The sequence below is a fragment of the Nycticebus coucang genome, chromosome 2 (genome assembly GCF_027406575.1).
Source record: "Nycticebus coucang isolate mNycCou1 chromosome 2, mNycCou1.pri, whole genome shotgun sequence".
NCBI classification, from domain to species: domain Eukaryota; kingdom Metazoa; phylum Chordata; class Mammalia; order Primates; family Lorisidae; genus Nycticebus; species Nycticebus coucang.
The window spans coordinates 133,647,646-133,660,621 of NC_069781.1; the positions used below are offsets into that span (position 1 = coordinate 133,647,646).

At 38.8% G+C, this 12,976-nt stretch overlaps 1 pseudogene; it reads left to right on the top strand.

Annotated features, from left to right (window-relative positions):
* LOC128598677 (serine/threonine-protein kinase RIO2-like) overlaps positions 1-272 on the top strand; it is a 1,755-nt pseudogene extending 1,483 nt beyond the window's left edge.
* Positions 273-12,976: the final 12,704 nt, after the last annotated feature.

Genomic DNA, 12,976 nt, shown 5'->3' on the forward strand with positions numbered 1-12,976 from the left:
TTAACCAATAGTGGACATGTTCCGCTTAGTCCCAGCTACTTGCAAGGCTGAGGTAGGAGGATCACTTGAGCCCAGAGGTTGAAGACTGGCAGCAACTATGATGATGCCACCATACTCTAGCTTGGGTGACAGAGTGAGACTTTGTCTCAAAAAATAAATAAATACATAAATAAATAAATAAATAAGTAAAACAGCTGCAGGAATTGTTTCAACCTCTTTATTGGGTCTTAATAGCTCCAATAAAAATTGTGCTATACTTAATCACCATCTAAAACAACACTTTGCATTGACAATTTTGCTAACCACCTCTCACGTCACCCCACATACATTCTTTTTTTTTTTTTATTGTTGGGGATTCATTGATGGTACAATAAGCCAGGTTACACTGATTGCAATTGTTAGGTAAAGTCCCTCTTGCAATCATGTCTTGCCCCCATAAAGTGTGACAAAGACCAAGGACCCATTCCCTCCCTCTATGCCTCTTTCTGCTTTTCCTCCCCCCCATAAACTTAATTGTCATTAATTGTCCTCATATCAAAATTGAGTACATAGGATTCATGCTTCTCCATTCTTGTGATGCTTTACTAAGAATAATGTCTTCCACTTCCATCCAGGTTAATACGAAAGATGTAAATCTCCATGTTTTTTAATGGCTGAATAGTATTCCATGGTATACATATACCACAGCTTGTTAATCCATTCCTGGGTCGGTGGGCATTTAGGCTGTTTCCACATTGTAAATTGAGCTGCAATAAACAGTCTAGGACAAGTGTCCTTATGATAAAAGGATTTCTTTCTTCTGGGTAGATGCCCAGTAATGGGATTGCAGGATCAAATGGGAGGTCTAGCTTGAGTGCTTTGAGGTTTCTCCATACTTCCTTCCAGAAAGGTTGTACTAGTTTGCAGTACCACCAGCAGTGTAAAAGTGTTCCCTTCTCTCCACATCCACGCCAGCATCTGCAGATTTGAGATTTTATGATGTGGGCCATTCTCACTGGGGTTAGATATCTCAGGGTTGTTTTGATTTGCATTTCTCTAATATATAGAGATGATGAACATTTTTTCATGTGTTTGTTAGCCATTCATCTGTCATCTTTAGAGAAAGTTCTATTCATGTCTCTTGCCCATTGATATATGGGATTGTTGGCTTTTTTCATGTGGATTAATTTGAGTTCTCTATAGATCCTACTTATCAAGCTTTTGTCTGATTGAAAATATGCAAATATACTTTCCCATTGTGTAGGTTGTCTCTTTGCTTTGGTTATTGTCTCCTTAGCTGTACAGAAGCTTTTCAGTTTAATGAAGTCCCATTTGTTTATTTTTGTTGTTGTTGCAATTGCCATGGCAGTCTTCTTCATGAAGTCTTTCCCCAGGCCAATATCTTACAGTGTTTTTCCTATGCTTTCTTGGAGGATTTTTATTGTTTCATGCCTTAAATTTAAGTCCTTTATCCATGTTGTATCAATTTTTGTGAGTGGGGAAAGGTGTGGGTGCAGTTTCAGTCTTTTACATGTAGACATCCAGTTCTCCCAACACCATTTATTGAATAGGGAGTCTTTCCCCCAAGGTATGTTCTTGTTTGGTTTATCAAAGATTAGGTGTTTGTAAGATGTTACTTTCATTTCTTGGTTTTCAGTTCGATTCCAAGTGTCTATGTCTCTATTTTTGTGCCAGTACCATGCTTTCTTGACCACTATGGCTTTGTAGTACAGACTAAACTCTGGTATGCTGATGCACCCAGCTTTATTTTTATTACTGAGAAGTGCCTTAGCTATACGGATTTTTTTCCGGTTCCATACAAAAGACAGAATCATTTTTTCCAAATCTTGAAAGTACGATGTTGGTATTCAAATAGGAATGGCATTGAATAGGTAGATTGCTTTGGGAAGTATAGAAATTTTAACAATGTTGATTCTTCCCATCCATGAGCATGGTATGTTCTTCCATTTGTTAAAATCCTCTGCTATTTCCTTTCTGAGGATTTCATAGTTTTCTTTATGGAGGTCCTTCACCTCCTTCGTTAGGTATATTCCTAGGTATTTCATTTTCTTTGAAACTATGGTGAAGGGAGTTGTGTCCTTAATTAACTTCTCATCTTGACTGTTATTGGTGTATACAAAGGCTACTGACTTGTGGACATTGATTTTATATCCTGAAACATTACTGTATTTTTTGATGACTTCTAGGAGTCTTGTGGTTGAGTCTTTGGGTTTCTCTAAGCATAAGATCATGTTGTCAGCAAAGAGGGAGAGTTTGACCTCCTCTGCTCCCATTTGGATTCCCTTTATTTCCTTGTCTTGCCTAATTGTATTGGCTAGAACTTCCAGCACTATGTTGAATAGTAAAGGTGACAGAGGACAACCTTGTCTGGTTCCAGTTCTAAGAGGAAAAGCTTTCAGTTTTACTCCATTCAGTAAAATATTGGCTGTGGGTTTGTCATAGATAGCTACAATCAGTTTTAGAAATGTGCCACCTATGCCTATACTCTTCAGTGTTCTAATTAGAAAAGGATGCTGGATTTTATCAAATGCTTTTTCTGCATCTTTTGAGAGGATCATGTGATCTTTATTTTTGCCTCTGTTTATATGGTGGATAACGTTTATGGACTTGTGTATTTTAAACCAGCCTTGCATCCCTGGGATGAAGCCTACTTGATCATGAGGAATTACTTTTTTGGTGATAAGCTGTAATCTATTGGCTAGGATTTTGTTGAGAATTTTTGCATCTATATTCATGAGTGAGATTGGTCTGAAATTCTCCTTTTTGGTTGGGTCTTTTCCTGGTTTTGGTATCAGGGTGATGTTTGCTTCATAGAATGTGTTGGGGAAGATTCCTTCTTCCTCAATGTTTTGGAATAATTTCTGCAGGACAGGAAGAAGTTCTTCCTTGAAGGTTTGATAGAATTCTGGGGTGAAGCCATCTGGACCAGGGCATTTTTTAGTTGGAAGCTTTTTTATTGTTTCTTTGATCTCAGTGCTTGAAATTGGTCTGTTCAGGAGCTCTATGTCTTCCTGGCTGAGTCTAGGGAGAGGGTGTGATTCCAAATATTGATCCATTTCCTTCACATTGTCAAATTTCTGGGCATAGAGTTTTTGGTAGTATTCAGAGATGATCTCTTGTATCTCTGTGGGATCAGTTGTTATTTCCCCTTTATCATTTCAAATTGAGGTTACTAGAGATTTTACTTTACTATTCCTCATTAGTCTGGCCAATGGTTCATCTATTTTATTAATTTTTTCAAAAACCAACTTCTTGTTTAATTAATTTTCTGAATGATTCTTTTGTTTTCAATTTCATTGATCTCTGATTTGATTTTGGATAGTTCTTCTCTTCTACTGGGTTTAGGCTTAGATTGTTCTTCTTTTTCCAATTCCATAGGATCTCTTGTGAGATCTTTGATGCGCTCTCTTTCTGATTTTTGAATGTAGGCATCTAAAGCGATGAATTTTCCTCTCAAAACTGCTTTTGCAGTATCCCACAGGTTTTGGTACCTTGTGTCTTCATTGTTGTTATGCTCAAGGAAGTTAATGATTTCCTGTTTTATTTCTTCCTGCACCCATCTGTTATTCAACAGAAGATTGTTTAATTTCCATGCCTTTGGGTGGGGTCGAGCATTTTTGTTAGAGTTGAGTTCCACCTTTAGTGCCTTATGGTCTGAGAAGATGCAAGGTAAATTTTCAATTCCTTTGATTCTGTTGATATTTGTTTTGTGTCCCAGGATGTGATCAATTTTGGAGAATGTTCCATGGGGTGATGAGAAGAATGTATATTCTCTATCTTTGGGGTAGAGTGTTCTATATGCATCTATCAAGCACAGTTGTTCTAGGGTCTCATTTAAATTTCTTATATCTTTGTTTAATTTCTGTTTAGAGGATCTGTCCAGCTCTGTAAGAGGAGAGTTAAAGTCCCCTGTTATTATGGTATTATCAGATATCATATTGCTTAGACTGAGTAAGGTCTGTTCCAAGAATCTGGAAGCATTTAAATTGGGTGCATAAATATTTAGAATTGAAATGTCTTCTTGTTGTATTTTTCCCTTGACCAATATAAAGTGACCATCTTTGTCTTTTTTGACTTTAGTTGCTTTAAATCCACATGTATCTGAAAATAAGATTGCAACTCCTCTTTTCTTCTGAATTCCATTTGCCTGAAAAATTGTCTTCCAACCCTTGACTCGGAGCTTTAATTTGTCTTTTGAAGCCAGGTGTGTTTCTTGCAGACAGCAAATGGATGGCTTGTGTTTTTTAATCCAGTCAGCCAATCTATGTCTCTTCAGTGGGGAATTCAAGCCATTAACATTTATGGAGATAATTGATAAGTGTGGTAGTATTCTATTCGTCTTATTTGGTGAGAGTCCATTGCTTAGTTTTATCTTTTGCATCAGTGTGGAGGTTAGGTTCTGTCCTTTAATTTCTGAGTTCTTACTTTGCTGCTGATCCATTGTGGTGGTCAGTGTGCAGAACAGGTTGAAGTATTTCCTGTAGAGCTTGTCTTATTGTGGTGAATTTCCTCAATGTTTGTATATCCGTAAATGATTTGATTTCTCCATCAATTTTGAAGCTTAGCTTAGCAGGGTACAGAATTCTGGGCTGGAAATTGTTCTGTTTAAGTAGATTAAAGGTAGATGACCATTGTCTTCTTGCTTGGAAAGTTTCATTAGAGAAGTCTGCGGTCACTCTGATGGATTTGCTCCTGTAGGTCAACTGGCGCTTACTCCTGGCAGCTTGCAGAATCTTTTCTTTTGTCTTGACTTTGGACAGGTTCATCACAATGTGTCTTGGAGAAGCTCGGTTAGAGTTGAGGCGACCTGGGGTCTGATATCCCTCTGAAAGCAGTGTGCCAGAATCTTTGGTGTATTTGGGAAATTTTCTTTTATACTATTGTCTAGTATGGCTTCCATTCCTCTGGGGCATTCTTCTTCCCCTTCTGGGATTCCTATAGCTCGTATGTTGGAACGCTTCATAAAGTCCCATAATTCTGACAGTGAACGTTCTTCTTTCTCTCTCTTCTTTTCTGCCTCTTTTACTATCTGAGTTATCTCAAGAACTTTGTCTTCTACCTCTGAAATTCTTTCTTCTGCATGGTCTAACCTGTTGCTGATACTTTCCATTGCATCTTTAAGTTCCCTAATTGACTGTTTCAGTTCCTTCAGCTCTGCTATATCCTTTCTATATTCTTCATATCGTTCATCTCTTATTTGATTCTGTTTTTGGATGTCCTTTTGGTTATTTTCCACTTTATTAGCAGTTTTTTTCATTGTTTCCATCATTTCTTTCATTGTTTTCAACATGTGAATTCTAAATTCCCTTTCTGTCATTCCTAATATTTCTTTATAGGTGGAGTCATCTGCAGTAGCTACCTCATGGTCCCTTGGCGGGGTTGTTCTGGACTGGTTCTTCATGTTGCCTGGAGTTTTCTGCTGATTCTTCCTCATGAGTGATTTCTGTTATCTGTTTCCTTGCCCTAATTTTCCTTTCACTTCCTCTTGCTCTTTAAGTTCTCATGCCTGTGGACTAAGGGTTACAGGACCAGAAGTGTGAGAAGGATGAAGAGCAAAAAAGGGATGAAACAAAGGAGGACCGAGTGATAAGAAAAATAGAGAAAGGAGAGGGGGTGGGTAAAAGGAATATTGACAAAAAGAAGAAAGGCACAGAAAGAGGGAGACAGAGCAATATAGGTGTACAGTAGGGTACTTTGACACAACCTTAAAAAAAACCTCCACCTTCTGTGTGTGCCCAGTTGGGTGGTTCCCTTGAGGTCAGCAGCTCTTTGCTAACCTGATCTGACACAGTACCGCACCTCCACCAAGTTTAGAGGAAAGACAAAAATGCTATAAATCAAACCAAAACAAGCAAACAGAAAACTTTACGGGATAAAATTGGGTGAAAAAACAAATAATAGCTGTAGAAGCACTAGCAAAAATGAAGTTCTTGTTATTGAAAAAGGCAGCAATGGGAAATTATAATTAAACTAGAAAAATTGAAAAAGAAAAAGGATCTATATGGAAGAGGTTGAAATTAAAAAAAGAAAACAACATCAACAACATCAAAATAAACAAAAAAAAAAAACAACCAAACCAAAAAAAAAAAAAACAAAACACAACCAAAAACAAAGCAGTATGTGTATGTTATTGAATATTTTCTGGGCAACACGTGGTCCTCTGGGGTATGAGATGTTAATCACAGTTCTGATATGACTGGAGGCTGCTTATTTCTCAAACCCCAGCAGGTAGACACCCTAAATCTCTCTTCAGCCCACTTAAAAGGCACTTTGAACTTGTAAACTTGCTGAGCAGAAACTTTCCCAGGAAAGTGCTTGTCGCTGGAATCACTGCTGAAGTGGCTATCTACTTACCCAGTGTGCCAAAACTGGTCTCACTCTGCTCCTGAGGGTTAGGGCTGCAAGGCGGCTGAGACCCCACCCTTAGGCTACTCGGTCGCTGGGTTACCGTCTCCCACCTGATTCTAGCTCTGTGACCCTGAGGGCTTAGCTTGCCTGGGCAGATCCCTCACAATGGCTCCCTGTGACCCACAGCCAAACACTATTAGCTCCGTCTGGCTCAGCGGCTCAGACTGGGGCCCTAGACAACAGCCAAAGTTCTCCGCACTCCCGCTCAGGTTCTCCCCAAGGCAGTTCAACTGAGTGCCAAGTCCAAAGACACCAAAACAGTTCACAGGTAAGGCCTTTCTGGTTTGCAGTCTCGCTGCTGCTGAACTTACAGTTGCGGGCGGGTTTAGACGGATTGAACACACACGACCACTTGCAGTTTTTCCACTGTTTTAGTCCTCCTCTTGGGGTCCAGAAGTCTCTTGCTGACTCCCTGTATCCTCACTGGGGTATGATAGGCAGATCCCACCAGCCAGAGATGCCTGGAGTCCTATATCCCCAGACTCACGGTGCCCAGATACAAGGAAGCTGTTACTCGGCCGCCATCTTGCTCTGCCTCAATCACCCCCCACATGCATTCTGTTTACCACTGTCAAGATCTACCCTTTCTGACTTTGTGCCCCAAACCAATACAATCCCTATTGAAAAATAATGAGTTAAGTTCCTGCCACCACACATGGCTAATTCTTTAGTTGCAGTTGTCATTGTTGTTTGGCAGGCCTGGGGTGGGTTCAAACTCGCCAGCTCCAGTGTATGTGACTGGTGCTCTAGCCGCCGAGCTGCAGGTGCCAGGACATAATCAATTAATCATTAATAAAACATGACCTAATAGAAGCGAGACCCTGTCTCTACTAAAAATAGAAAATCCGGCTGGGTGTTGCTGTGGATGCCTGAAATCCAAGCTACTTAGGAGGCTGAGGCAAGACAATCAATTGAGCCCAAGAGTTTGAGGTTGCTGTGAGCCATGATACCACAACACTGTACCCTAGGGTGACTGAATGAGACTCTGTCTCAAATACAAAAAATAAGTAAAAAGAAAATTTCTTCATCCACATGAAATATGTTAAATAAAAAATGGCAAGAGAGGAAGAAGACGGAAGTCATGAGTTCTTCACTTACCAACATTTTATAAAATGAACAAAAGTTGATAAATTTTTCATGAGTCATAGCAAAATTCCAGACCTAATATTTAATAGATTGATTAAAACGAAAATTTAATTAATTAGTATGAAAAATTTTCACAGACACTTTGTTTTCCAGTAAGTGGTTGTCATCTCAATTTGCTGCCTCCACTCCCCTCTTTTATGAGACAGGTTTGCACTCACTCTGTCACCCACCTGGAGAGCAGTGTCCCAATCATAGCAAACTGCAACCTTAATCTTCAGGGTTCAAGTTATCCTCTAGCCTTAGCCTCCCAAGTAGCTGGGACTACAGATATGCACCACCATATCTGCTTAATTTTTAAAACTTTTTGTAGAGACAAGGTCTCACTATGTTGTTCAGGCTGATCTTGAACAGCCTCAGCCTCCCAAAGTGCTGAGATTACAGGTGTGAGCACTTGGCCTGGGCCCATTTTCTATACCTTTGCATGCCGTCTTCCCAGGAAGGTACATACAGATATATAAAGAACAGAGGACCAATTTACAGTTACACAAGCAATGATTACTTTTGTTGTATTGCTAATAGGCTGAATATATTTTCTTACTCTTAAAAATATATTACTTTTAGCTCGGGAGGCTGAGGCAAGAGAATCGCGTAAGCCCAAGAGTTAGAGGTTGCTGTGAGCCGTGTGACGCCACAGCACTCTACCCGAGGGCGGTACAGTGAGACTCTGTCTCTACAAAAAAAAAATATATATATATTACTTTTAAAAAGATCTCTCACTCCATCACTTGGAAGTAACCAATAGGGATATTTTGGTTTATCTTCTTCCTGACGTTTTTCACTAAGTATATCCATGTATCCACAGACACACACACTTAAAGCAAATCTTCTTTTCTCATTCAGTTGGCTATGGCCGTAAGGACATTTGCTTTATTCTGAGTGGAACTCTGATCATTCACAGCAAATGCTAGGTAAGTGTTCACTCAGGGGTTTCTTCTCTGAGTCCAGCTACTAAAGCCTTAATGAAGAGGAATGTAGAGTTCATATCCACCTCATAAGCACAAGAATATTAAAAGCAAGGAAGGGAAGATAAATGGAAATTCTGGTCAGCTGGTTACTAGCCCCAAATCAAATGTCTTATAGTTCTCTTGGTACCTTTTGAATTATTTCATCTCACATTAATTACTATGTCACTAGTATTACTTTTCTTTCTTTTTTTTTTTTTTCCGAGGTGAGGGTCTCACTATATTCCAATTGCACTGGCTGAAGTGCAGTGCCAATTCACAGGCATAATCATAGCACACTGCAGCCTCGAGCTTCTAAACCCAAGTGATCGTCCCCCACCTCAGTCTCCTGTGTATCTGGGACAGCAGGCATGTGCCACTGTGCCTGACTTACATTCCTAGTATTTCCTTTTATCAACTTCCTGAAGGATAAAATTAGTTCTATAAGAGAATTTTAAGTTAGCTGAAAACACAGCGTATCTCAAAAGTTGCCATTCATAGGGAAAATGTAAAATTGTTTCTAAATGAAACTTTATTTACAAAGTATTCTTTACAACATTTTACAAAATATTTTCTATGTGTTGGCTATGTTTTTGCAAAATTTCCTAAAGAAAGAGAAATCAATATATGAAAAAATATCTGCGGGGGGATTCTTATTGGAGGGAGGGTAATTGGTGAGATCTCAGCTATTGTGCATATTGCAAGGGTACATGTCAAATCTATTAAGAGTATAAATGTTTTCTTTCTTTCTTGCCCTTGGTAGAGGGCCATGGTGTCACAACTCACAGCAACCTCAAACTCTTGGGCTTAAGTGATTCTCTTGCCTCAGCCTCTCAAGTAGTTGGGTTTACAGGCCCCTGCCACAATGCCTGGCTATTTCTTGTTCCAGTTGTCATTTGTTTTTTAGCTGGCCCAGGCCATGCTCGAACCCACAGCCTCGGTGTATGTGGCCCACACCATAACCACTGTGCTACAGGCACTGAGCTGAGTATAAATGTATTAACACAACAACTAAATAAGTGAGGTGAAGACATTGTTAACCAGTTTTATGTAAGCATTCCAAATTGTATATAAAATCAGCACATTGTACCCCATAAATGCATTCATGTACACAGTTATGAATCAATAAGAAAAAGAAAAAAATATCTGCACTTGTATGTTTATCAAAGCACTATTCACAATAGCAAAGATATAGGATCAACTTAAGTGTCCATGAACAGAGAACTGGATACAAGGAAAATGGTGTATACACAACTTTAATACTATTCAGGTGTAAAAAAGAAAGAAGTCATGTCTTTTGAAGCCACACATATGAAACTAAAGGCCATTATCATAAGTGAAACAACTCAGATGCAGAAAAACTAATACTGAATGTTTTCACTTATAAGTGTGAGCTCCCATGCATGTCAAGTTTTCCAAATAAGTGCATGAGTGTGTGATGCAGAAATATCATCTGACAAAATCTAACCTCCAGTTTTGATTTCTGAAGTTCTTAGCAATCAAGAAATCAAGGAATAGATGGGACTTTGTTTAATCTATAAGGGAACAACTCTGGAAAATATATAGTTAACATCAGAATGATAATATACTGAATGTCTTTCCCTTAAGTACAGACACAAAGCAAGGAGCAAGTTGAGGCATTTGAACCTATCATTTTAATTTTCTCTGTAAAGGAAGTGATGTCCTCTGCCAATGCCCAGTTTTCAGTCTGTCACTCTGATACAGTTCATAGATACTGCAGAACTATGAAGGAAAAGAAAAGAAAATGCTTGGGTTTCAGCAAGTAATACAATAGCCAATCATTTATTATATCTGTTTAAATTCACTATGCACCATGGTGCCAAATACTATGCATGACATGATGGTACACCTCACAGATTTCTGAAGTACTTATAAAACTTCAGTACACATTCAAATCACCTCATTAAAATGTATGTAACTGGACCCCAACCCCAAGATTCTATTTTGGTAGGTCTGGAGTGGAATGTGGGAATAAAGGAATCCATATTTCCAAAAAGCTTCCCTCCATCCCTGACATTGATGCAGATGGTTCCTAGACCATGTTCAGAAAAATACTGAACTAAGTGCTATAAGACATCTTGAAGGAAACAAACCAAATTTTCTGGATGGGCATTGCATGGCATTGTTGTCTCTTAGAGCTCAAGCTGCCAGGTTATATGTTGAAATCATAATAGGCCACAGAAATGCACTCTTCACACTTTCTCTGCCTTACCTTCATGACACCAGTTTATTGTAGGCTTCCTCCCTTTTCTCTGGATTCTTGCTGGACTATTTTGATAGTGGACTAGCTGTGTACTAAGACATGTGAAAGTGCCAATGGAAGGGGCATTTTGTGGCCCATTCAACTATTGATATAATCCTTTCTTCAGCTTCTCCATCTTTTTGACCTGTACCTTCTCTGCTCAGTCTCTGGAGTAGTGCAACAGAGCTGTGCCTGTTGTGGGGATTATCTTCCTTTTTTAAACAAGGATGTACATTTAGAAAACCATGTGCTAAGTGTGAACCTAAAACATCTAATCCTTCAAGATATATCTTGATTGGCTCACTGGGTCTCAACTGAAAATAAAGCCAAGTGGCCATTTTCTGACTAGAGGTGACACATGTATTCTGAATTGACTCAGAAACCCACATTTCCCTACAACGTTGGGACTTCTAGACCTCACCTGAACCAACCAATCAGAACTCACCAGCACCAACCAATCAGAGCTCACTTGAGTCAACCAATCATTAATCACCAGAGTCAAACTATCAGAGCACATTGGAACAGACCAATAAGAGCTCACTTGAGTCAACCAATCAGAGCCCATTTTAACAGACCAATCAGAGCTCACATGAATCAACCAATCGGAAATCACCAGAGCCAAGCAGATCTCACTTGAGTCCACCAATTAGAAATCACCAAAGTCAAACAATCAACCAATGAGAAATCACCAGAGTTAACCAAGAAATGACCAGAATCAGCCAATCAGAGCTCATTGGATCTGAGTCAACCAATCAGAGATCACCAGAGTCAAGCAATCAGAGCTCACTTTTATCAACCAATCAGAAATCACTAGAGTCAACCAGACCTCACTGAAGGCAACCAATCAGAACTCACAAGAAACACACCTGGCTTCAAAAGACAAATTAAAACTCCAAGTCAAGGGTTGGAAGACAATTTTTCAGGCAAATGGAATTCAGAAGAAAAGAGGAGTTGCAATCTTATTTTCAGATACATGTGGATTTAAAGTAACTAAAGTCAAAAAAGACAAAGATGGTCACTTTATATTGGTCAAGGGAAAAATACAACAAGAAGATGTTTGAATTCTAAATATTTATGCACCCAATTTAAATGCTCCCAGATTCTTGAAACAGACCTTACTCAGTCTGAGCCATATGATATCTGATAATTCCATAATAACAGGGGACTTTAACACTCCTCTTACAGAGCTGGACAGATCCTCTGAACAGAAATTAAACAAAGATATAAGAGATTTAAATGAGACCCTAGAACAACTGTGCTTGATAGACCCATATAGAACAGTCCATCCCAAAGATAAAGAATATACATTCTTCTCATCACTCCGTAGAACATTCTTCAAAATTGATAATATCCTGGGACACAAAACAAATATCAACAGAATCAAAAGAATTGAAATTTTACCTTGTATCTTTTCAGACCATAAGGCACTAAACGTGGAACTCAACTCTAACAAAAACGCTTGACCCCACCCAAAGGCATGGAAATTAAACAATCTTCTGTTGAATAACAGATGGGTGCAGGAAGAAATAAAACAGGAAATCATTAACTTCCTTGAGCATAACAACAATGAAGAAACAAGCTACCCAAACCTGTGGGATACTGCAAAAGCAGTTTTGAGAGGAAAATTCATTGCTTTAGATGCCTACATTCGAAAAACAGAAAGAGGGCGCATCAACAATCTCACAGGCCATCTTATGGAATTGGAAAAAGAAGAACAATCTAAGCCTAATGTCAGTAGAAGAAAAGAAATATCCAAAATCAAATCAGAGATCAATGAAAAAGAAAACAAAAGAATCATTCAGAAAATTAATGAAACAAGGAGTTGGTTTTTTGAAAAAATAAATAAAATAGATAAACCATTGGCGAGACTAACAAGAAATAGAAAAATAAAATCTCTAGTAACCTCAATCAGAAATGATAAAGGGGAAATAACAACTGATCCCACAGAGATACAAGAGATCATCTCTGAATACTACCAGAAATTCTATGCCCAGAAATTTGACAATGTGAAGGAAATGGATCAATATTTGGAATGACACCCTCTCCCTAGACTTAGCCAGGAAGAAATAGACCTCCTGAACAGACCAATCTCAAGCACTGAGATTAAAGAAACAATAAAAAAGCTTCCAACCAAAAAATGCCCTGGTCCAGACGGCTTCACACCAGAACTCTATCAAACCTTCAAGGAAGAGCTTATTACTGTACTGCAGAAATTATT